The sequence below is a fragment of the Bombina bombina genome, chromosome 1, assembly GCF_027579735.1.
Source record: "Bombina bombina isolate aBomBom1 chromosome 1, aBomBom1.pri, whole genome shotgun sequence".
NCBI classification, from domain to species: Eukaryota; Metazoa; Chordata; class Amphibia; order Anura; family Bombinatoridae; genus Bombina; species Bombina bombina.
In genome coordinates, this window is record NC_069499.1 from 248,249,897 (window position 1) to 248,276,754 (window position 26,858).

Sequence of the window (26,858 nt, forward strand, 5' to 3'; positions counted from 1 at the left end):
GCTCACAGCAGGTGCTGCGCGGCCTGATATTCTGCCTGCGCTACACCAGAAGGGAAGGTGCGCGGCCACGCAGCCGCGCACCTTAGAGGGAACAGTGACTATGTCTCTATCATTCCAGGGATTCCTGTAATCCAGGCAATGAAACAGATGTTTCCCCTCTGAAACAACTTAAAGGTTATCTTAATTAGGATAAGCGTATCTTATGTCTGATCTAAGACCTGGAATATAAAGCTATATAGATTGACCATCTCTTATTGAAGTTTTTGCCTTTCTTTGAAGTGACTGTCTGCAATTAATTAGACCAATTGTCTTTTCTAAGATTACTTTGAAACCAATTTATTTTGATGATTGGGACACAGGCCTGTGCTGTATCCTGTTTATTCAAAAGAAGTGGGTGCTAAATTACATACAGTGACATTTGGAGTTTTACAAATAAAATGAATTATTTGGTGTATACAACCATCTATATATATATATATATTAAATAATAATATGTATATATATATATATATATATATATTATTTGATAACATTCACAGATCTTCTGACATGTGCATAAAATTCCATTGCATCAGTCACCATGGTAGCCAGACATAAACTGCCAAATCAGTGCAAACCATCAAGTGATAATAACATCTGTGAGTCAATCCTAATTATGTGGACTACCATGGCAACCTAACATCAACAATAAAATGTAAACACAAAATCAGCAACTATATGGGGTATGGGCCTATAAACTAAAACTTTATTAGGTTATCAGTAATTGCACATTACAAAGGACACTCATGTCTAAATGTTGGTATTATGGTCGAATATGTGGAAGACCATAATACAAACACCCCCCCCCACATAAAAAAACTCACGCTCCGATTAGGGATTCCGTGGCTTAACATAATCTCTTGTTCGTGTGTGGCCCACCCGGTATATCTAAGGTGCTATTGGAAAGAGGAAACTTATATAAACTAACCTGTTGGGAGAGCCGAGGCTTCAAATTTGTAATATGCGGCGGAATCGCCGCCATTATACCAGGCTGCTGGGTCCCTCCCCCAACCAGGGGGGTATGTGTCCTCAGAGCCAATCAAAGTGAACCCATGAGCCCAGCATGAGGTAAGATGATTACGTCACACCTCAGGGCAAATGCCCACCTCCAGAAAGGGAGCTGTTGCCTATGTGTACACAAGACTAGCACCCAAAAGGTTAAAGCGGCATAACATGGTCTATAGATGGCCAAACTATATCTACATCAGTATATAGTGGTAATAATAAAATGAAATAATGTAAAAAAGGTAAGGATACCCACTAAATAAGCAGTGTCATCATAACATAAATAATATAGTGGTGATAATAAAATAAGTGAGCTAATGAAAATATGTGATATCAATCTGGCACTAATAGAGAATAACTACAGTCACCTTGGTGACGAGAATCACTAAAAAAAATAATAAGGTAAGTGGACAAACAACAAGTGGACAACACAAGAGCGGGGTTGAATAATGTCAGGAACTGATCATAGTTCAGAAGGGGTGTCATAATACTACTCAATAGTCTCAAAAAAAGCAATAATAGGAGAACACCATGTGCAAAAACAGGGGGAGTACCAAACAATAAAAGATATGAGATATACTGGCTGCAAAGCCAGAATGGATGAATTTCACTTGTATGATAAAAATAATGTGATATGCCATATTCTGGCAATCAATACAAAAGTGATAAAAGATATATAGAATCCACAGATGAATGTACAAAATATGAACATTAAACCTATGTAAGTGTGAGTATATACAGAGAGTGGTGCGTATGAACTAATACTAAAATGTGATCATATAAATGCTACCAAAAAATATGAGCATTTGACATAAACATATGTGTATGTGTGCATGAAAGTGTGTATATATCAACTAGCAATTAATAAGCTCATGGTAAAGTCATATAAATGCTGCCATGTCAAGGTTCTCGTTGAGACCATTGGGTTGGAGTGTTTGTAGTTTGGTAATCCAATAGGATTCTCTTCTCCTCAGGGTCATAAAAGCATTACTATGTGATCTAGTGATAGACTCAATGGGCAAAATGCTCATGGGATTATTTTGTCCTCCATGAAAAAGTATACAATGTCTAGATACACTGTGGGCTTTGGACTTGGTCTTGATGTTAGATGCATGTTCCCCCCATCTTTTTTTCACCTTGTGGCAAGTATGGCCAATATACTAGACCCCACATTTGCAACATAACAGATAAATAAAGATTCACAGGTCATAAAGCTTTTTATATTAAAAATTTCACCCGAGATGTGGGATGTGAAGGTATATACTCTGTGTGAAGTATGACTACACATAACACAACATTTCCTGCAACACTTTGAGATCTTATGCCTGAGGGAAACCCTCTCTGATTGTCTAGAATGTGATGCCATACGTCCTTGGTATTTGTCCCTCACTACTTTGCTGGGAGCCAAAGCGGTCTTGAGAGTAGGGGCTCTTCTAAACACCACTTTTGGTTTGGGACCAATAATTTTCTTTAGTATAGGATCATTGGTCAGTATAGGCCTATGTTTCAATACATTTTTATTAATATCACGGTAATTGGAGTTGTATCTAGTGATGAAAAGTGGAGGGTTTGCATCCTTAAAGTTATCCTGTTTCTTATTGTATTGATTATTCACTAATGATTTATGTAATAAATTAAGCATAATTATCAATAATTATTATGCAATTTGCAAGAGGGTCCATTGGGGGCAGTGGGTAGAATTAATTTCTAGGTAGTGACATCATAGACCAGCCTATCTGATATAGTACCTCCCATTTTTAGAGTAAATTGAGGGATTTGGAAAAGGCTTAGCCCTTCCACCATGAGCCAGCAAGGATGAAGGACTAGAGTTTATGCTGGGCCCTGTAGGTTAGAATGTGTACTGTTGTGAGTATTGTTTTGATTCATGGTTGTGTTTATTGTATTGTTTTGTGTTATCACTGTGTCAAGTATTGTTTCTGTCTTTCGTACTAGTATTGTTTTATTGTGTTAACTGTTAATATGGATTGCCAAATAAATTGTCAATTGATATTTTACTGTTTTGTGTGTTTTTCTTCCACATATTCGACCATAATACCAAGAACTAAAAAATATTAATGTTGTAATTTGGTGCTTTGATTGTTGCATATTAGTTTATTAATTGATATTCATAAATTATTGATGCCTAACATAACATTTGGCGACACGGTATGGGATTATGCTTGAATATTGGAGAAAATACAAATGTTTGACTTTAAAAGTTACAGTAACTTGTGTGTCTTTGCAGATAAATGAATGAATGAATAAGAATAGATGATGCATTGTACCCAGTTTTTATCATTTCTGCCTGTGCAAAGATATATCAAATTTGTGAATCAATGTGCCACACCTGTATACAGAAATTAAGTTTAATATTATGTTTATTGGTGTAGAAGATAGAAATGAATTATTGTGATTTTCTATTTAAATCTTTGGTGTTTTTTAGAAGCTATTTTAGTTTGTGCCACTGACTGACCATTTGGTGGCCACATGGTGTGTGTTGAGGTCTAGTGTAATTTACATTTGAAAATACCGTTAACAGTCACTTTGAAACTGATTAAGCTAGTTTTTATTTTTTCCTGCCTCCATAATGAAAAACACAGATTTGGTTTAAATCTGTGTTATTTAGCTAGAATCACCATTCTTTTTATTTGTGTTTATATTAATTAATTTCTCTCTTTTACAGGAAGAAAAAGGAAAGTTTAGTAGTGTAAACAGTTAATAATATGCAGTTTAGTATGTTTATATAATATATATAATGATGACTAGTGAGATAAAGACCACCCTTTTAACAGACAATGTGTGCAAAGCCATTGTATTAAGATATAGTGTACACCTTGGCTAGTAGCTGGAGCCAGGGGGAGGAGCTTTTCTTTTGTTACATTGTGCGAGTGGTCTTATCTGTAAGAAATTACAATTATATGCCTAACGTAACCATTGTATGGAGTATGTCTTTCAGTTTTACATCCAGTACCAAGAAGTTACAATGGAAATGGTAACAGAAGCGGAAAGCCAATGTCACTACAATATGCAACTGTGCAGACACTTTGCCGCGAGGTTCAATATGAAGCGCTCTAAGAGTTGTGGATACATGTCCAGGAGAAAGTCTGAAAGATGGGGAACTTATCCAATGGTTGTGGGGGGTTGTTTGAATTGCAGGCATAATGGCCTATAGCCTTTAACAGAGCTTGAAGAGGAGTTGTAGTTTGCTTCACTAACTTTATATGTCCTGTAGGATTAAAAGATGGGAAACATACCCATAGCTGTTATTGAGACATATTGGCCCATAATCCTATACTGAGCCGGAAAGAAATGCTGTATGTTTCGCATTTCTAAATTTGACGTGTCCAGGTAAGGGTGGAGATGGGAAGCATGCCCATAGCTGTTATGTGATTTCTTTTTGGAATTTAAGACATATTGGCCCATAGCCTTTAAATGAGCTAGAAGAGGTAAGCTGCATGTTTGCTCCTCTATAAAAATGAATGCGGGGAAGGCAAAAGGTAGGAAATGACCCCATTAGTCCCTGAATAAGGGTAGTGGCTACAGTCTTCAACCCGATGATGTAGGAACATTTGTGATTTAGTTTATGGGGCGGTCACCTCAGGATGAACACATTTGTGGCCTAGCGGGAGGGCGGAATTAGAGGAAACCATAAGTCCCTGTGCAAGAATAGTGGATAATGCCCAAAACCTGAGCGGTGGAGAGATATTTAGAACTGTGTATGCAAGTAGGGAGGAGAAATCAGCTACAAGCTGGTAGTTTAAGTTGCCAGAATATATATAATTATATATACATACTTGCTAGTGTTGGATTTTATATGCAATAAATGACCGGGAAGGGAATTATGACCTGTGTTCTTTATTTTTTTTTTAGATATTACAGAGGTGAAAACGGGAACACGGTTACGATCCAAGAAGAAGACTATTGTTTAAATTCTGATCTAATGTGTTTTATATTATTGCATCTATTTAACATGTATATACTATGATCTCATGCATACTCCTCTCTTATAAGTTAATGACAGTTGCACAATGCTTCTATAACTAAGGTGACTTATCCAAAGTTATTTAGTAGGTGGACGGGTGAGGGGTTTTACCTTTTATTCTGGTTGGGCTATTAATTAGTTGTCTTTAGCCATTTTGGGTTTAAATTTAGGACCAAGTAGGAAGGGTTGTAATGCATACCACTTTCATTGCAAGGTATCAGAATGTCAGCATGGAGACAGCAACTTGGAGTTAAGAGGAATAATAGGATGTAGGCATTTTGGTTAAATAACATGTGTTAATAGTAAGGGTGATGAATTTTGTTTTTGTTTTATTTGGGGTTTAGTTAACAGTCCCAACAAGATAAGTTTGATTTCCAGTTTAATCTGTGAAGACTCTGCTGATATTGTGTTTATCAGTCAATTAGGAATGGGGTGGATGTATAGAGACAATTCTCAGGAGATATGTGTAGGTATTTTATCTATCTCCATAGGGTAAAATATACTTAAGACACCACAACCAAATAGTTACTTGTGATAATTGGCACAAAGTGATCAGCTGACCATCATTGCCTGTGTTCAAGAACTTTCCAGCGAGAGGATTTTATCTGCTGTTTCTATCTGTCCATGTCAATGCCTGTGTTTTTTCATTTAAGAACTTTTCAGCAATGGGAATTTTATTGCCACTCAGGAGCTATAAGAAGAGACCACACCTCTGGATACAAAGCTCATCTTTTATTGTGAGAAGAACTGCAGCTGAGAGTAATGGGAGTAAAAAAAAAAAAAAAAAAAAGGAGCAGGAGCCTGTGTTACGTCAAGGTGGTAGAGGAAATAAAGAAAAATCTATGACCACAAAACACAGAATAGTCCCTACACACACGAACTGTTATCCAACATCCTTCTTCTTTGTTTGTGCAAATTATTTCTCTCATCTGTCTCCGTTCGTCAAGTTCTTTGAGACTTTAAAAACGGTTCCAGTTTCCCAGGATTAAAGTTTAGGAATTGTTAGGCACACAGACCAACCATAGGCTACAGGAGTCCAGTTCCAGTGACTGTCCAACATGATTTAGAGGTGCTATTGGGTTGTTGTGTCTAATATTTTATTAAGCTCCACCTCACATCCTCACATGAATACAATATCATTGGCTTATAATAAAAATAAATGGGGTTGAGTTGTTCATAATTGTAAGGATGGGCACGTGCCTATTTTAGGCTAAGGTTTCCAACTGGTGAGGCACGTGCTCAATTGTGTACATTTGAAACAGCAGACAATATGTAATAACTTTCTGGTGTATTTCAATAAGAATTTTAAGATTGGATATCAGAGCGCCAAACAACGTAGGCAGGGTCTATGGGCAGATAGTCAAATACCAAAGGTAACAATAGGTTGAAATAATATGATTTAATACATAAGATAAAAAAGTTGGTACATTTAAAATGATACAACAATTAGTCATGGATCCATGTTACACTTTAAAATATATATTGAAACAATAGGAACAATTTAAAAATGCTTGTAGAACAATAAATAACAAAAAAAAAAAAAAAAATCTAACAAATAATGTCTATCGCTTAAAACTTAAATTCTAATATGTGAATGCTAGGAGCGCTTATGCACACTCTATTTATAAAAACAATGGGTTACAATGCACAGGTGGATAGATTCCAGGTTGCTTGAAACCGGTGGATGTGAAATGTAAGTGGCTCCAAATTGGGGTTTTGCCTATGTGTTTATCCAAAATTGTGTAACTCCTAACAGGTGGACAAAAAATGTTACAGGAATGTCTAGAACCTGAATTCAAAATATAAGACCTGAGGTTGTGCCTATGTGTTTATCCAAAAAGGGTGTAAATCCTAACAAGGGAAAAAATGTGAGAAAAATATTGCAGGGGTGTCTGAACCTTATTTTCAAAATAAACAATGAATTCAAAATAAAACGATATACAAGTGAATTTTTGACAAATCAACTAATGCAAACATAAAGCATAAATAGAACAAAAAAAAAACAACAGCACAACTTTAACGTGTGTTCAAATGTGTTTCTGCTTGCAAACTGTGATGTGATGTGAACAAATATCTGTTATAAACACTGAATAGTGGCAAAACTTTGTGATTGGATTAAAATTGAACACAGGCTCTAAATTGATACCCTAAAATACAAATCTAAAGGGCTCAGAGTTGCTGAGCTAGATATAAGGGACTTGCTCAAAGAGCCTCGAGATATTAATTAAAAGAGACCATATAACAACAGTGGGTTAAAAAACGGATGATATAACATAAAATGCTTAAAAGTCCAAATAAATATTCAAATTGGATAATAAGAATCTTGCTATAGTCTGTCTCAATATGGATCCCAACTGCTGATTATGTAGAAATCTTCTTGGGCAGTAGTTAACAAATAATTCCAACTTGCAATGTTGTCCCTTACCTGCCAAAAAAGGAAAGGCAAACAATAGTGCAGATGGCTTCTTAATGTGATCACAATTAAAATACTCCTTACCAGTCAACCGGTTTCGGTCTCCACTGACCTTTCTCAAGACTTGAGTCTTTATTTGGACTATTTATTGTTCTACAAGCATTTTTAAATTGTTCCTATTGTTTCAATATATATTTTAAAGTGTAACTTGGATCCATGACTAATTGTTGTATAATTTTAAATGTACCAACTTTTTTATCTTATGTATTAAATCATATTATTTCAACCTATTGTTACCTTTGGTATTTGACTATCTGCCCATAGACCCTGCCTACGTTGTTTGGCGCTCTGATATCCAATCTTAAAATTGAATCCACCCTTGGCAACTAGGTGCCAATTTATTAGAGCTGGAGGTCTGTTGCATTATAGTTGGCGCTTAGTTATCACCTTTCCACGTATTTCAATAAGAGTATGTAATAGAAAGCAGCTATTAGAGGTAATTGTTTTATAAATGCTTGTTTATGACATAAGTCAAAGGGTGGTTTGTATTGATTATTCACTAATGATTTATGTCATAAATTAAGCATAATTATCAATAGTTATTATGCAATTTGCTAGAGGGTCCACTGGGGGCAGTGTGTAGAATTAATTTCTAGGTAGTGACATCATAGACCAGCTTACCTGATATAGTACCTCCCATTTTTAGAGTAAATTGAGGGATTTGGAAAAGCCTTAGCCCTTCCACCATGAGCCAGCAAGGATGAAGAACTGAAGTTTATGCTGGGCTCAGCTGGCAGACTGGGCCTGTAGCTTAGAATGTGTACTGTTACGAGTATTGTTTTGATTCATGGTTGTGTTTATTGTATTGTTTTGTGTTATCACTGTGTCAAGTATTGTTTCAGTCTTTTGTACTAGTATTATTTTATTGTGTTAAATTTTAATATCGATTGCCAAGTAAATTGTCAATTGATATTTTACTGTTTCGTGTGTTTTTCTTCCACATATTCGACCATAATATCAAGAACTAAAAAATATTAATGTTGTAATTTGGTGCTTTGATTGTTGCATATTAATTTATTAATTGATATTCATAAATTATTGATGCCTATCATAACACTTATTTTTCCTTGAAAAATATTGTTCTCTACCTTCCTTTCTAACCCTCTCCAATTCTCTATTCACAAGTTCTTCAGGATAACCCTTCTCCAAAAATCTGTCCCCAATCACACTAGCCTGCTCATCATAGTCCGCTAATGGGGATCAGTTTCTCTTTATCCTTCTAAATTAGCCGTATGGCACATTATTTTTCCAACTCTGATAGTGATTACTCTCAAAATGGAGAAAGCCGTTACAATCTACTGTTTTAAAGAAGGTTTTAGAAGACACTGCTCCATCACAGCCCCTCCCCAAGATCAAATTCAATCTTATCTTTTTGGATGTTGTGGGTAAAAGATATTCCAAAGGTATTATTATTGAGATGATCAATAAAATCTAAAATGAGTGAATGGGAACCTCTAAAGATGAATAAGAGATCGTCTATATACCGGCCATAGAACACCAGGTTCTCAGCAAAGGGGGATTCGTATATTTGAGCTTAGAATTGTCCCATAAATAAATTCGCGAAATTCTCGTCACCAAGGTGACTGTAGTTATTCTCTATTAGCGCCAGATCAAGATCACATATTTTCATTATCTCACATATTTTATTATCACCACTATTTTTTCCAAATTATGTTATGATGACACTGCCTATTTAGTAGGTATCGTTACCTTTTTTACATTATTTATTAATTTTTATTATTACCACTATATACTGCTGTAGATATAGTTTGGCCATCTATAGACCATGTTATGCCGCTTTAGCCTTTTGGGTGCTAGTCTTGTGTACACCTCCTTTCTGGAGGTGGGCATTTGCCCTGAGGTGTGACGTAAACGTCTTCCCTCATGCTGGGCTCATGGGTTCGCTTTGATTAAATCTGAGGACACATACCCCCGGGTTGGGAGAGGGACCCAGCAGCCTGGTCTGATGGCGGTGATTCCGCCGCATATTACAAATTTGAAGCCTCGGATCTCCCAACAGGTTAGTTTATACAAGTTTCCCCTTTCCAATAGCACCTTAGATATACCTAGTGGGCCACACATGAACAAGAGATTGTTATGCTAAGCCACGGACTCCCTAATAGGAGCGTGCATTTTTTATGTTGGGGGGGGTGTTTGTTTTTATGCTCATAGTGTTTGTGTATATATATATATATATATATATATATATATATATATATATATATATATACTGTCTCTTTTGGGTCCGTAAACCCCAACATTTAGACATGAGTGTCCATTGTGATTTGCAATTACTGATAATCTAAGTTTTGGTTCATAGGCCCATACCCCATATAGTTGCCGATTTTGTGTTTATATTTAATTGTTGATGTTAGGTTGCCATGGTAGTCCACGTAATTAGGATTTACTCACAGATTTTATTATCACTTGAACATTTGCACTGATTTGGCAGTTTATGTCTGGCTACCATGGTGACTGATGCAATGGAATTTTATACACAGATGATAGTGATTGTTTTATCAACCAATAACAGGATTGGACATGTTTTATATAGCAAGTGTATCATTCATTATTGTATTGAATAGCCTGAGGAAACAGCCCCTGAGAGGCTGAGAAACGCATTGCTCTGTTTTTTTTTTTAAATAATTTTTATTAAGGATTAAAATAGACATACAGAGATTTCTTAGTGAGATAACTAAAATAAACAGACAGCATGTTGAATAGCAATGGAATGACATATAAGCAGATACGTACATATATCTAATATAAAATACAATATTGCAACCAACTGTCTAAGTGATACTTGCAAAATAGAATAAAAGGAAGAAATATCAAATGCTAATCCTCAGTTTTCTACCTCCATACCATAAGCAAGGCCACTTTTGGACCTCCAACATGTCTATAATACAAAATAAGAAGGAGGTTACTTTAATATAAGGGCCCTTTTGGACCTTTCAAGTGCAATCTAGTATAGAAAAACTGAGGTACATTACATGTTGTATAAGTACAATTAGGCTCTCATGCGCATCTACATTGAATTAACTAGTTAAAGCCTAAAATATTATATGATACCTCAGCATTTTCCTTGTAGGATTACCTTTGCATTATGTTAGGTCGCTCTTGGACCTTTGACCACTTATATAAAACATTTCAGAAGGCAGAAGATATTAGACCACTCTTGGGTCAAAATCTATCTCAAAATATACATATATAAAACTTAAGGGGAACCTTATTTTGTAAAACTTTCAACAACAGTTAGTCACTCAATTATCATGAAGAGAACAAATAGCAAGTTATTGTAGGACTCTTAAACAACATATTAAAAAAAAGAAATGTGTCAACGACCCGCAGCACCAGACATGAATAATTACAGAAGTCTCCTTCTAACGCTAAGCTTATTATAAGCCCTGAGTATCAATTATTTATTTATTGAAGGGGGACCAAAATAATAAGTGCTATAAGGTGGCATCAGTGGTATGTAAGCATATAATCCTAATCTCACTTAAAATATATGTAAATTTATGGTATGCGTGTTCATCTACTTCCAAACTAAATAACCTGTACCGTCTGACTGTGACGTGCACTATCAAGAAAAGATGACTCTAGCTCATAAATTAAATCTAAACTCTATGGCGTATGCTAAGCAAGCTGTCTCGGCCGCAGACAGCACTATTCTTGTCCATCTTATATGAGCGTGGGTCAGCCAGGTCGGATATCAATTTGAACTATACCTACATTTTATATCTATAAACATACAGTACAATGTTAGTGCTGCTGACCTACTGAGATATGGATAACTTAGTAACATATGATCAGTTTAAAGAACTATAGCAGGTTAGGTTGTAGATAACAAACTATATAATTTTGTGTGCAGAAAAGGATCCCATATTAAATTCTAAGATTTGAAACAGTATCCAAGTTAAAGGGCCATCCCTGTTAAATTACATTAACCTTAAAGGACTAAAATTACTGGAGTACAGGAGGGTATATCGGCAGACCTGTGTTCAGTGACATACATAATTTTCAAATAACAACTGAGTGACCTATAATTAATTTTTAACTCCCATTAACACATAACCTAGTGGAAAGAGGAGCATAACCGGATACAAAACTATATCAAGTAATAGGCATTTCTTGCACAAAATAACACTTTGTAAAAGGTATAGTGAGAGTGACCACATAGAGAACAACACCTCTAATGGAGCCCATGAAATAAACTCAGTATAAATGATAATATCACAGACCGGCTGTGTTATGTCCATCACAGATAAGTCACTAACCCACACCAACACGATGGGATTTGAACAACAGAGTCCCTCTTCTGCTTCTTCTGTAGGTTGAATACTTAAGTAGATACTTGCCGCCATGTTGGAATGTCCTCCCCAAGTTCTCTGCAATGGTATCGCCATTTAAATGGAGTAGAGGTAAGTCGCAAAGTCGCAAGATTTGGATGAAGAGATCTCGCAATTGTAAGCCTGCACAAGCTCCTTGTACCCTGCGGTCTCTTGCCAGTTATGCAGAGAGCTTAAAAAATCCTGCATCCAAACAGCGGGCGGGAACTTTGTCAGTCTGCACGGTCAATGTTACCCATGCCTGATCCTTGATGTTCAGAGTCACCTCTTTGTAAGTGGAAGTCGGATGTTTATCACCTGTCATATCAAATAATGAGCCTAGTCCCATTGCCGAACGTAGGGTCCGTTCGGCTATGATCATCTGATCTCCAGTGCCGGTACCAGCCCTGCTCTCCTGAGGGACTATACAATTCAAGTCCCCCCTCGGTGCTGCACTCTGGAGCAGTGGTCTCAATATTTCATGCAGATCCCTTGTCAATTCACCTAAATAGTTGTCCAGGGTAGCTTGCATACGATGTTCCCATGCGTCTAGCACCGCCATTTTAGATGTAGACAGCGAAAATTTCAGTGCTTCAGTAGGGACACTGTCTAAGGTTCCCCAACAGGAATAGCAATCTTGATTAAGTTTTTTATGTTCCAGAGAGTATCCGCGTACTTTGTAACCCAGAAACCTGGGGGGCGAATATGTGCGAGACCCTTAGCTGCGCATCTCTCTGTCGATAAGAAAATATGGCCTAGCTAAAGAAAATTGTGCGCTGCTTACTTGGAGAGCATAGGTCAGGCTTGCCGGTTTATCAGCTACTAACCTCTAGCAAGCTGTAGTGGCTATTCCTGCTTCCAAATAGAGGAGTAATAATATAACAGTTTCTTCAATAATTAGCTAGATAGCAGAATTTAATAAAAACATAATTTATGTAAGAACTTACCTGATAAATTAATTTCTTTCATATTAGCAAGAGTCCATGAGCTAGTGACGTATGGGATATACATTCCTACCAGGAGGGGCAAAGTTTCCCAAACCTTAAAATGCCTATAAATACACCCCTCACCACACCCACAAATCAGTTTAACGAATAGCCAAGAAGTGGGGTGATAAGAAAAAAGTGCGAAAGCATATAAAATAAGGAATTGGAATAATTGTGCTTTATACAAAAAAATCATAACCACCACAAAAAGGGTGGGCCTCATGGACTCTTGCTAATATGAAAGAAATGAATTTATCAGGTAAGTTCTTACATAAATTATGTTTTCTTTCATGTAATTAGCAAGAGTCCATGAGCTAGTGACGTATGGGATAATGACTACCCAAGATGTGGATCTTTCCACACAAGAGTCACTAGAGAGGGAGGGATAAAATAAAGACAGCCAATTCCTGCTGAAAATAATCCACACCCAAAATAAAGTTTAATAAACATAAGCAGAAGATTCAAACTGAAACCACTGCCTGAAGTACTTTTCTACCAAAAACTGCTTCAGAAGAAGAAAACACATCAAAATGGTAGAATTTAGTAAAAGAATGCAAAGAGGACCAAGTTGCTGCTTTGCAAATCTGATCAACCGAAGCTTCATTCCTAAACGCCCAGGAAGTAGAAACTGACCTAGTAGAATGAGCTGTAATCCTTTGAGGCGGAGTTTTACCCGACTCGACATAAGCATGATGAATTAAAGATTTCAACCACGATGCCAAAGAAATGGCAGAAGCTTTCTGACCTTTTCTAGAACCGGAAAAGATGACAAATAGACTAGAAGTCTTTCGGAAAGACTTAGTAGCTTCAACACAATATTACAAAGCTCTAACAACATCCAAAGAATGCAATGATTTCTCCTTAGAATTCTTAGGATTAGGACATAATGAAGGAACCACAATTTCTCTACTAATGTTGTTGGAATTCACAACCTTAGGTAAAAATTGAAAAGAAGTTCGCAACACCGCCTTATCCTGATGAAAAATCAGAAAAGGAGATTCATAAGAAAGAGCAGATAATTCAGAGACTCTTCTGGCAGAAGAGATCGCCAAAAGGAACAAAACTTTCCAAGAAAGTAATTTAATGTCCAATGAATGCATGGGTTCAAAGGAGGAGCTTGAAGAGCCCCCAGAACCAAATTCAAACTCCAAGGAGGAGAAATTGACTGAATAACAGGTTTTATACGAACCAAAGCTTGTACAAAACAATGAATATCAGGAAGACTAGCAATCTTTCTGTGAAAAAGAACAGAAAGAGCAGAGATTTGTCCTTTCAAGGAACTTGCGGACAAACCCTTATCTAAACCGTCCTGAAGAAACTGTAAAATTCTCGGTATTCTAAAAGAATGCCAAGAAAAAAGATGAGAAAGACACCAAGAAATATAAGTCTTCCAGACTCTATAATATATCTCTCTAGATACAGATTTACGAGCCTGTAACATAGTATTAATCATAGAGAAACCTCTTTGACCAAGAATCAAGCGTTCAATCTCCATACCTTTAAATTTAAGGATTTGAGATCCTGATGGAAAAAAAGGACCTTGTGACAGAAGGTCTGGTCTTAACGGAAGAGTCCACGGTTGGCAAGAGGCCATCCGGACAAGAACCGCATACCAAAACCTGTGAGGCCATGCCGGGGCTACCAGCAGAACAAACGAGCATTCCTTCAGAATCTTGGAGATTACTCTTGGAAGAAGAACTAGAGGCGGAAAGATATAGGCAGGATGATACTTCCAAGGAAGTGATAATGCATCCACTGCCTCCGCCTGTGGATCCCGGGATCTGGACAGATACCTGGGAAGTTTCTTGTTTAGATGAGACGCCATCAGATTTATTTCTGGAAGTTCCCACATTTGAACAATCTGAAGAAATACCTCTGGGTGAAGAGACCATTCGCCCGGATGTAACGTTTGGTGGCTGAGATAATCCGCTTCCCAATTGTCTATACCTGGGATATGAACCGCAGAAATTAGACAGGAGCTGGATTCCGCCCAAACCAGAATTCGAGACACTTCTTTCATAGCCAGAGGACTGTGAGTCCCTCCTTGATGATTGATGTATGCCACAGTTGTGACATTGTCTGTCTGAAAACAAATGAACGATTCTCTCTTCAGAAGAGGCCAAGACTGAAGAGCTCTGAAAATTGCACGGAGTTCCAAAATATTGATCAGTAATCTCACCTCCTGAGATTCCCAAACTCCTTGTGCCGTCAGAGATCCCCATACAGCTCCCCAACCTGTAAGACTTGCATCTGTTGAAATTACAGTCCAGGTCAGAAGAACAAAAGAAGCCCCCTGAATTAAACGATGGTGATCTGTCCACCACGTCAGAGAGTGTCGTACAATCGGTTTTAAAGATATTGATTGAGATATCTTTGTGTAATCCCAGCACTATTGGTTCAGCATACAGAGCTGGAAAGGTCGCATGTGAAAATGAGCAAAGGAGATCGCGTCCAATGCAGCAGACATAAGACCTAAAATTTCCATGCATAAGGCAACCAAAGGGAATGATTGTGACTGAAGGTTTTGACAAGCTGATATCAATGTTAGACGTCTCTTGTCCGAAAAAGACAGAGTCATGGACACCGAATCTATATGGAAACCTAAAGAGGTTACCCTTGTCTGAGGAATCAATGAACTTTTTGGTAAATTGATCCTTCAACCATGATCTAGAAGAAAAAACATAAGTCGAATTGAATGAGATTCTGCTAAATGTGAAGACTGAGCAAGTACCAAGATATCGTCCAAATAAGGAAATACCAATACCCTGATCTCTGAATACAGACAGAAGGGCACCGAGAACCTTTGTAAAAATTCTTGGAGCTGATGCTAGGCCAAACGGTAGAGCCACAAACTGGTAATGCTTGTCTAGAAAAGAGAATCTCAGAAACTGATAGTGATCTGGATGAATCGGAATATGCAGATATGCATCCTGTAAATCTAATGCAGACATATAATGCCCTTGCTGAACAAAAGGCAGGATAGTCCTTACAGTTACCATCTTGAATGTTGGTATCCTTACATAATGATTCAATATTGACAGATCCGGAACTGGTCTGAAGGATTTGACCTTCTTTGGTACAATAAAGAGATTAAATAAAAACCCCAGCCCCATGTTCCAGAACTGGAACTGGCATAATAACTCCAGCCAACTCTAGATCTGAAACACATTTCAGAAATGCTTGAGCCATTGCTGGGTTTACTGGGACACTGGAAAGAAAAAAAAAATCTCTTTGCAGGAGGCCTTAACTTGAAGCCAATTCTGTACCCTTCTGAAACAATGTTCTGAAAAACAGAGAACGGAATTGATCCAAATTTCTTTGAAAAAAACATAATCTGCCCTGTAGCAGCTGAGCTGGAATGAGGGCCGCACCTTCATGTGGACCTAGGAGCTGGCTTGGGTTTCTATAAGGCTTGGATATATTCCAAACTGGAGAAGGTTACCAAACTGATACCGCTCCTGAGGATGAAGGATCAGGCTCTTGTTCCTTGTTGTGAAGAAAGGAACGAAAACGATTATTAGACCTAAATTCACCTTTAGATTTTTTATCCTGTGGTAAAAAAGTTCCCTTCCCTCCAGTAACAGTTGAGATAAAAGAATCCAACTGATAATCGAATAATTTATTACCCTGGAAAGAAAGGGATAGCAAAGATGACTTAGAAGACATATCAGCATTCCAAGTTTTAAGCCATAAAGCTCTTCTAGCTAAAAATAGCTAGAGACATATACCTGACATCAACTCTAATGATATCAAAGATGGCATCACAAATAAAATAATTAGCATGTTAAAGAAATGCAAATGATAATTATGATCTGTTATTTGTTGCGCTAAAGCTTCTAACCAAAAAAGTTGAAGCTGCAGTAACATCCGCTAAGGATACAGCAGGTCTAAGACGATTACCTGAACACAAGTAAGCTTTTCTTAGAAAGGATTCAATTTTCCTATCTAAAGGATCTTTAGCAGGAGTAGAGACAGCCCCATTAATCTTAGGGATTTTGTCCCAAAACTCTAATCTGTCAGATGGCACAGGATATAATTGCTTAAAACATTTTAGAAGGAGTAAATGAATTACCCAAAATATTCCATTCCCTGGAAATTACTTCAGAAATAGCACCAGGGACAGGAAACACTTCTGGAATAACTACAGGAGATTTAGAAACCTTATTTAAACGTTTAGATTTAGTATCAAGAGGACCAGAATCCTCAATTTCTAATGCAATTAATACTTCTTTAAGTAAAGAACAAATAATTCCATCTTGAACAAATACGAAGATTTATCAGCATCAACCTCTGAGACAGAAACCTCTGAACCAGAAGAACCATTATCAGTATCAGAATGATGATGTTCATTTTAAAAATTCATCTGAAAAAAGAGAAGTTTTAAAAGACTTTTATGTATACTAGAAGGAGAAATAACAGACATAGCCTTCTTAATGGATTTAGAAACAAAATCTCTTATGATATCAGGAACACTCTGAGTTGACGAAACAGCAACAGGTAATGTAATAGTACTAAAGGAAATTTTATCTGCATTAACAAGTTTGTCATGACATTCAATACAAACAACAGCTGGAGGAACAGATACCAAAAGTTTATATCAGATACACTTAGCATTGGTAGCTCCAGCATCGGGCAGCGATTTTCCTGAAGTATCTTCTGACTCAGTTGCAACGTGGAACATCTTGCAATATGTAATAGAAAAAAACAACATATAAAGCAAAATAGATCAAATTCCTTAAATGACAGTTTCAGGAATGGGAAAAAATGCCAGTGAACAAGCTTCTAGCAACCAGAAGCAAATAAATAATGAGACTTAAATAATGTGAAGACAACAAAGACGCCCATATTTTTAGCGCCAAAAATGAAACCCACATTATTTGGCGCCTAAATGCTTTTGGCGCCAAAAATGACGCCACATCCGGAACGCCGACACTTCTGGCGCAAAAGAACGTCAAAAAATGACACAACTTCCTGCGACACGTATGACGCCGGAAACAGAAAAAATATTTTGCGCCAAAAAAGTCCGCGCCAAGAATGACGCAATAAAATGAAGCATTTTCAGCCCCCGCGAGCCTAACAGCCCACAGGAAAAAAAGTCAAATTTTTTAAAAGTAAGAAAAAATGATTGATTCAAATGCATTATCCCAAATATGAAACTGACTGTCTGAAAATAAGGAATGTTGAACATCCTGAGTCAAGGCAAATAAATGTTTGAATACATATATTTAGAACTTTATAAAAAAGTGCCCAACCATAGCTTAGAGTGTCACAGAAAATAAGACTTACTTACCCCAGGACACTCATCTACATATAGCAGATAGCCAAACCAGTACTGAAACGAGAATCAGCAGAGGTAATGGTATATATATATATATATATATATATATATATATATAAGAGTATATCGTCGATCTGAAAAGGGAGGTAAGAGATGAATCTCTACGACCGATAACAGAGAACCTATGAAATAGACCCCGTAGAAGGAGATCATTGCATTCAAATAGGCAATACTCTCCTCACATCCCTCTGACATTCACTGCACGCTGAGAGGAAAACCGGGCTCCAACCTGCTGCGGAGCGCATATCAACGTAGAATCTAGCACAAACTTACTTCACCACCTCCATAGGAGGCAAAGTTTGTAAAAACTGATTTGTGGGTGTGGTGAGGGGTGTATTTATAGGCATTTTAAGGTTTGGGAAACTTTGCCCCTCCTGGTAGGAATGTATATCCCATACGTCACTAGCTCATGGACTCTTGCTAATTACATGAAAGAAATATAAGCAGGAGCTTCACAGAGACACGTCCTACCGCACCAAGTGTAGGCTCCGCCCCCCGCGTTGCTCTGTTTTTAAATAAAGAATTGTTTTATGATACACTTGCTGTACTTTGGAAGTTTTATCTCTTGTCTCGTGGAGCTGGGAGTGGATCCAGTTTGCAAGAGAGTACAGTCTACTGGGCGTCTGAGAAGTCCCAGTTCGTCTATCCTGCACCTGGAGATACGCTACATGTCATAAGTGTTACCATTCATTATTACTCTGCCTGTTCATACTGTACTAGGCTATGGTAGCTCTGCTTTCTAATTTTTAAGCACTAGTGACACACCTGTGCCAACCTCCTGTTTGGGTGCCTAGCCTGTCTGCATACAGTGAGCTGGACCACTGCACAAGTGTCAGGCTATGTAGATAGCAATAGAGATTAGGATCTCAACTGCTGACCTAGCAGACAAAATGTGTAATATGTATCACCTTGAATGCTGAAGTATCTTTTTTATAGCCCAGGTTTACTTAGTGACTTTTATAGAAATGAAATTCAGATAGCTGCTATACTTGTATATGAAGTTGCAGCTGAGAGTTAGGATAGGTAGCTTCTTGCAGATTTATTTAATTATAGGACAAGTAAATCTCTGCTTCATTTGTAGCTAGGAATATAAAAGCACCTGGCTCAATAGAGAAGTACACAGTAACGCTTGCCCTTTAACCCTTTTGTGACAGGGTTAAAGTGCCTACATCGGAACACCTGTTCCGATGTAGACAAATTGAAACTACGCAATCGTGCATACGATCGCGAGATTTCAATTATTGGATTGCATCTGGGGGGCGTCCCTACAACCCTAGGAATGCCCTCCAGACCGCGATCAAGTCCTTGAAGCACAGAAGGCTTCAGGACAGCCGTTTGTTATGACGTTCTATTCCGTCATAACGGCTTTAAAGCCCAGTGTAAATATGACGGAATAGAACGGCATAACGGCGTTAAAAGGTTAAATACTTGGTCTGTGTCCCTGCAGCAGTGCTTGCATTCAACTAAGCAGAGCTGTTGTAGTTAGAGCTGGCTCCTGTGTGTACTGTGATCAAAACAGGCTTGTGTGGAACCAATCCGTTTGCAGATGCAAAAAGGGGGCATGGCTAAGCTCAGGTGCTGAACTGACTGTATTGAAAGCAATCCTGTGCAGAGTAAATTCTTTTGAAATGCTGTCTGCACTCCTGAGTGAAAGGCTTCCCCCGGTAAGCAGGTTATGACTACAAGTGAACTTCAGGGAGCAAGGATGTGTGCATGTCAACACAGAGCAGTTTGCATTCAGAGTCAATTATTTTACCTGAGACTGGATGGTCAGAGCAAAAGCATAGTAGCAGGTATTGCTTGTAATATTCAAGCTTGTAGGAGCAGTTTGTTTAACAGCAAGTAAAGTCCTTTAGCTGCTAGATTGCTGTAGCTTGAAAACATAATTTATGCTTACCTGATAAATGTATTTCTCTTGTAGTGTAGTCAGTCCACGGGTCATCCATTACTTATGGAATATATCTCTTCCTAACAGGAAGCTGCAAGAGGATCACCCAAGCAGAGCTGCTACATAGCTCCTCCCCTCACATGTCATATTCAGTCATTCGACCAAAACCAGACGAGAAAGGAGAAACCATAGGGTGCAGTGGTGACTGGAGTTTAATTAAAATTTAGATCTGCCTTAAAGACAGGGCGGGCCGTGGACTGACTACACTACAAGAGAAATAAATTTATCAGGTAAGCATAAATTATGTTTTCTCTTGTTAAGTGTAGTCAGTCCACGGGTCATCCATTACTTATGAAATACCAATACCAAAGCTAAAGTACACGGATGAAGGGAGGGACAAGGCAGGACCCTTAAACAGAAGGAACCACTGCCTGAAGCACCTTTCTCCCAAAAATAGCCTCCGAAGAAGCAAAAGTGTCAAATTTGTAAAATTTTGAAAAAGTGTGAAGTGAAGACCAAGTTGCAGCCTTGCAAATCTGTTCAACAGAAGCCTCATTTTTAAAGGCCCAGGTGGAAGCCACAGCTCTAGTAGAATGAGCTGTAATCCTTTCAGGAGGCTGCTGTCCAGCAGTCTCATAGGCTAAACGTATTATGCTACGAAGCCAAAAAGAGAGAGAGGTAGCCGAAGCCTTTTGACCTCTCCTCTGTCCAGAGTAAACGACAAACAGGGAAGAAGTTTGACGAAAATCTTTAGTTGCCTGCAAATAGAACTTCAGGGCACGGACTACGTCCAGATTATGCAAAAGTCGTTCCTTCTTTGAAGAAGGATTTGGGCATAAAGAAGGAACAACAATCTCTTGATTGATATTCCTGTTAGTAACTACCTTAGGTAAGAACCCAGGTTTAGTACGCAGAACTACCTTGTCTGAATGAAAAATCAGATAAGGAGAATCACAATGTAAGGCAGATAACTCAGAAACTCTTCGAGCCGAGGAAATAGCCATCAAAAACAGAACCTTCCAGGATAACAGCTTAATATCAATGGAATGAAGGGGTTCAAATGGAACGCCTTGAAGAACGTTAAGAACTAAGTTTAAGCTCCACGGCGGAGCAACAGTCTTAAACACAGGCTTAATCCTAGCTAAAGCCTGACAAAAAACCTGAACGTCTGGAACTTCTGCCAGACGTTTGTGTAGAAGAATAGACAGAGCAGAAATCTGTCCCTTTAACGAACTAGCAGATAAGCCCTTTTCTAAACCCTCTTGTAGAAAAGACAATATCCTAGGAATCCTAACCTTACTCCATGAGTAACTCTTGGATTCGCACCAATATAAATATTTACGCCATATCGTATGGTAAATTCTTCTGGTAACAGGCTTCCTAGCCTGTATTAAGGTATCAATAACCGACTCCGAGAAGCCACACTTTGATAGAATCAAGCGTTCAATCTCCATGTAGTCAGCCTCAGAGAAATTAGATTTGGATGGTTGAAAGGACCCTGAATTAGAAGGTCCTGTCTCAGAGGCAGAGACCACGGTGGGCAGGACGACATGTCCACTAGGTCTGCATACCAGGTCCTGCGTGGCCACGCAGGCGCTATCAGAATCACCGAAGCTCTCTCCTGTTTGATCTTGGCAATCAAACGAGGAAGCATCGGAAATGGTAGAAACACATAAGCCATGTTGAAGACCCAAGGGGCTGTCAGAGCATCTATCAGCACCGCTCCCGGGTCCCTGGACCTGGATCCGTAACAAGGAAGCTTGGCATTCTGGCGAGACGCCATGAGATCCATATCTGGTTTGCCCCAACAATGAATCAGTTGAGCAAAGACCTCCGGATGAAGTTCCCACTCCCCCGGATGAAAAGTCTGGCGACTTAGAAAATCCGCCTCCCAGTTCTCCACGCCTGGGATGTAAATCGCTGACAGGTGGCAAGAGTGAGACTCTGCCCAGCGAATTATCTTTGAGACTTCCAACATCGCTAGGGAACTTCTGGTTCCCCCTTGATGGTTGATGTAAGCCACAGTCGTGATGTTGTCCGACTGAAATCTGATGAACCTCAGAGTTGCTAACTGAGGCCATTGCTCTTAATTCCAGAATATTTATTGGGAGGAGTTTCTCCTCCTGAGTCCATAGTCCCTGAGCCTTCAGGGAGTTCCAGACTGCGCCCCAGCCTAGAAGGCTGGCATCTGTTGTTACAATCGTCCAATCTGGCCTGCGAAAGGTCATCCCCTTGGACAGATGTGGCCGAGAAAGCCACCATAGAAGAGAATCTCTGGTCTCTTGATCCAGATTTAGCAGGGGGGACAAATCTGAGTAATCCCCATTCCACTAACTTAGCATGCACAATTGCAGCGGTCTGAGATGCAGGCGCGCAAATGGTACTATGTCCATTGCCGCTACCATTAAGCTGATTACTTCCATGCACTGAGCTACTGACGGGTGTGGAATGGAATGAAGGACACGGCAAGCATTTAGAAGTTTTAATAACCTGGCCTCCGTCAGGTAAATTTTCATCTCTACAGAATCTATAAGAGTCCCTAGAAAGGGAACCCTTGTAAGTGGTAATAGAGAACTCTTTTCCACGTTCACCTTCCACCCATGCGACCTCAGAAATGCCAGAACTATCTGTGTATGAGACTTGGCAGTTTGAAAACTTGACGCTTGTATCAGAATGTCGTCTAGGTACGGAGTCACCGCTATGCCTCTCGGTCTTAGTACCGCCAGAAGTGAGCCCAGAACTTTTGTAAAGATTCTTGGAGCCGTAGCTAATCCGAAGGGAAGAGCTACAAACTGGTAATGCCTGTCTAGGAAAGCAAATCTTAGGTACCGATAATGATCCTTGTGAATCGGTATGTGAAGGTAGGCATCCTTTAAGTCCACTGTGGTCATGTATTGACCCTCTTGGATCATGGGAAGGATGGTTCGAATAGTTTCCATTTTGAATGATGGAACTCTTAGGAATTTGTTTAGGATTTTTAAGTCCAAGATTGGTCTGAAGGTTCCCTCTTTCTTGGGAACCACAAATAGATTTGAATAGAATCCTTGCCCGTGTTCCGTCCGCGGAACTGGGTGGATCACCCCCATTAGTAAGAGGTCTTGTACACAGCATAGAAACGCCTCTTTCTTTATTTGGTTTGCTGATAACCTTGAAAGATGAAATCTCCCTCGTGGAGGAGAAGTTTTGAAGTCCAGGAGATATCCCTGAGATATGATCTCCAACGCCCAGGGATCCTGGACATCTCTTGCCCAAGCCTGGGCGAAGAGAGAAAGTCTGCCCCCCACTATATCCGTTTCCGGATAGGGGGCCCTCTCTTCATGCTGTCTTAGGGGCAGCAGCAGGTTTCTTGGCCTGCTTGCCCTTGTTCCAGGACTGGTTAACTTTCCAGCCCTGTCTAACGAGCAACAGCTCCTTCCTGTTTTGGAGCGGAGGAAGTCAATGCTGCTCCTGCCTTGAAGTTAAGAAAGGCGCGAAAATTAGACTGTTTGGCCTTTGATTTGGCCCTGTCCTGAGGTAGAGCATGGCCCTTACCTCCCGTAATGTCAGCTATAATTTCTTTCAAGCCGGGCCCGAATAAGGTCTGCCCTTTGAAAAGAATATTAAGCAATTTAGATTTAGAAGTCACGTCAGCTGACCAGGATTTAAGCCATAGCGCTCTGCGCGCTTGGATGGCGAATCCAGAGTTCTTTGCCGTAAGTTTGGTTAAATGTACGACGGCATCAGAAACAAATGCGTTAGCTAGCTTAAGTGCTTTAAGCTTGTTCATAATTTCATCCAATGGAGCTGTGCGAATGGCCTCTTCCAGAGACTCAAACCAGAATGCCGCCGCAGCAGTGACAGGCGCAATGCATGCAAGGGGCTGTAAGATAAAACCTTGTTGAACAAACATTTTCTTAAGGTAACCCTCTAATTTCTTATCCATTGGATCTGAAAAGGCACAACTATCCTCCACCGGGATAGTGGTACGCTTAGCTAGAGTAGAAACTGCTCCCTCCACCTTAGGGACCGTCTGCCATAAGTCTCGTGTGGTGGCGTCTATAGGAAACATTTTCCTAAATATGGGAGGAGGGGAAAAAGGCACACCAGGTCTATCCCACTCCTTGCTAATAATCTCTGTAAGCCTTTTAGGTATAGGAAACACGTCAGTACACACCGGTACCGCATAGTATCTATCCAACCTACATAATTTTTCTGGAATTGCAACCGTGTTACAATCATTCAGAGCCGCTAATACCTCCCCTAGCAATATGCGGAGGTTCTCAAGCTTAAATTTAAAATTAGAAATCTCTGAATCCAGTCTCCCTGGATCAGATCCGTCACCCACAGAATGAAGCTCTCCGTCTTCATGTTCTGCAAACTGTGACGCAGTATCTGACATGGCTCTCACCTCATCCGCGCGCTCTGTCCTTAACCCAGAGCTATCGCGCTTGCCTCTTAATTCTGGCAATTTAGATAATATTTCTGTCATAACAGTAGCCATGTCTTGCAAAGTGATTTGTAAGGGCGTCCCTGATGTAATTGGCGCCACAAAATCACGCACCTCCTGAGCGGGAGGCGAAGGTACTGACACGTGAGGAGAGTTAGTCGGCATAACTTCCCCCTCGTTGTCTGGTGATAATTTCTTTACATGTAAAGATTGACTTTTATTTAAAGTAACATCAATGCAATTAGTACACAAATTTCTATTGGGCTCCACATTGGCCTTTAAACATAGTGAACAAAGAGATTCATCTGAGTCAGACATGTTTAAACAGACTAGCAATGAGACTAGCAAGCTTGGAAATACTTTTCTAAATAAATTTACAAGCAATATAAAAAACGCTACTGTGCCTTTAAGAAGCACAAAAAGCTGTCACAGTTGAAATAACAATGAACCAAAATAGTTATAGCAACCAATTTTTCACAGTAAATGAATTAAGTTAGCAAAGGATTGCACCCACCAGCAAATGGATGATTAACCCCTTAATACCCAAAAACGGATAACAATTTAATAATTAACGTTTTTAACACAGTCAAAACACACTGTCACAGGTCTGCTGTGACTGATTACCTCCCTTAAAATGAATTTTGAAGACCCCTGAGCTCTCCAGAGACAATCTGGATCATGGAGGATGAAGTAGACAGATTGTGACTGAATTTTTACTGCGCAAAAAAGCGCTAAAATAGGCCCCTCCCACTCATATTACAACAGTGGGGAAGCTCAGATAACTGTTTCTATGCAGAAAACAAAGATGGCCATGTCGTAAAAATCATGCCCCAATAAGTTTTATCACCAAGTACCTCACAAAAAACGATTAACATGCCATTAAATGTTTTGAACATACATTTTAAAAGTTATGAAGTGTTATTAATAAGCCTGCTACCAGTCGCTTTTACTGCAGTTAAGGCTCATACATTATTTCAGTATTAACAGTATTTTCAGAGTCAATTCCATTCCTTAGAAAAATACATTCAGTGTACACACACTCATCAGCCTAATACCAGTCGCTATCACTGCATTTAAGGCTGAACTTACTTTACATTGGTATCAGCAGTATTTTCTCAGTCAATTCCATTCCTCAGAAAAATAATTTACTGCACATACCTCGTTTGCAGGGGGGCCCTGCATGCTATTCCCCTTTTCTGAAGTTACCTCACTCCTCAGATGAGAACAGCCAGTGGATCTTAGTTACGTCTGCTAAGATCATAGAAAACGCAGGCAGATTCTTCTTCTAATGCTGCCTGAGAACAAACAGCACACTCCGGTGCCATTTAAAATAACAAACTTTTGATTGAAGAAATAAACTAAGTTAAAAAACACCACAGACCTCTCACAGCGACCTATCTTTAGTTAGGCTGCAAGAGAATGACTGAATATGACATGTGAGGGGAGGAGCTATATAGCAGCTCTGCTTGGGTGATCCTCTTGCAGCTTCCTGTTAGGAAGAGATATATTCCATAAGTAATGGATGACCCGTGGACTGACTACACTTAACAAGAGAAACAGGTATTTAGCATCAAGGAGAGTTCAATCCTATGGTAATGAAACTTGTGAAAGTTTTATATTTAATAGGTATCCAGAGTTTATAATCCAAAAACAGATTTGTCTAGAGGCAAGCAGTAGACAGGCGTAGCTTCAGCTTGAGAGCAAAATAACTAAGCACCTGTTAAAGGTGCAATGATGACTTAAAAAGACAGTATACACTCATTTTCATATAACTGCATGTAATAGACACTACTATAAAGAATAAGATGCACAGATACTAATATAAAAATCCAGTATAAAACTGTTTAAAAACTTACTTAGAAGCTCACAGTTTAGCACTATTGAAAAGGTAGCTGGAAAGCCCACTGCAAGTGGGAAATATCAGACACTCCCCCCTCCCCCTTCTTTTGCATATGAAAAGACCCTTTACACAAACAGGAGCAAGCTGGAGAAGGTAGCTGACGGTATTCACATAAAACTTTGGGGCTTGGTTAGGAGTCTGAAAATCAGAGCAATGTTATTTAAAAATAAGCAAAACTATAAAAAAAATTAAAAAAAACATAATTTATGTAAGAACTTACCTGATAAATTCATTTCTTTCATATTAACAAGAGTCCATGAGCTAGTGACGTATGGGATATACATTCCTACCAGGAGGGGCAAAGTTTCCCAAACCTTAAAATGCCTATAAATACACCCCTCACCACACCCACAAATCAGTTTAACGAATAGCCAAGAAGTGGGGTGATAAGAAAAAAAGTGCGAAGCATATAAAATAAGGAATTGGAATAATTGTGCTTTATACAAAAAAATCATAACCACCACAAAAAAGGGTGGGCCTCATGGACTCT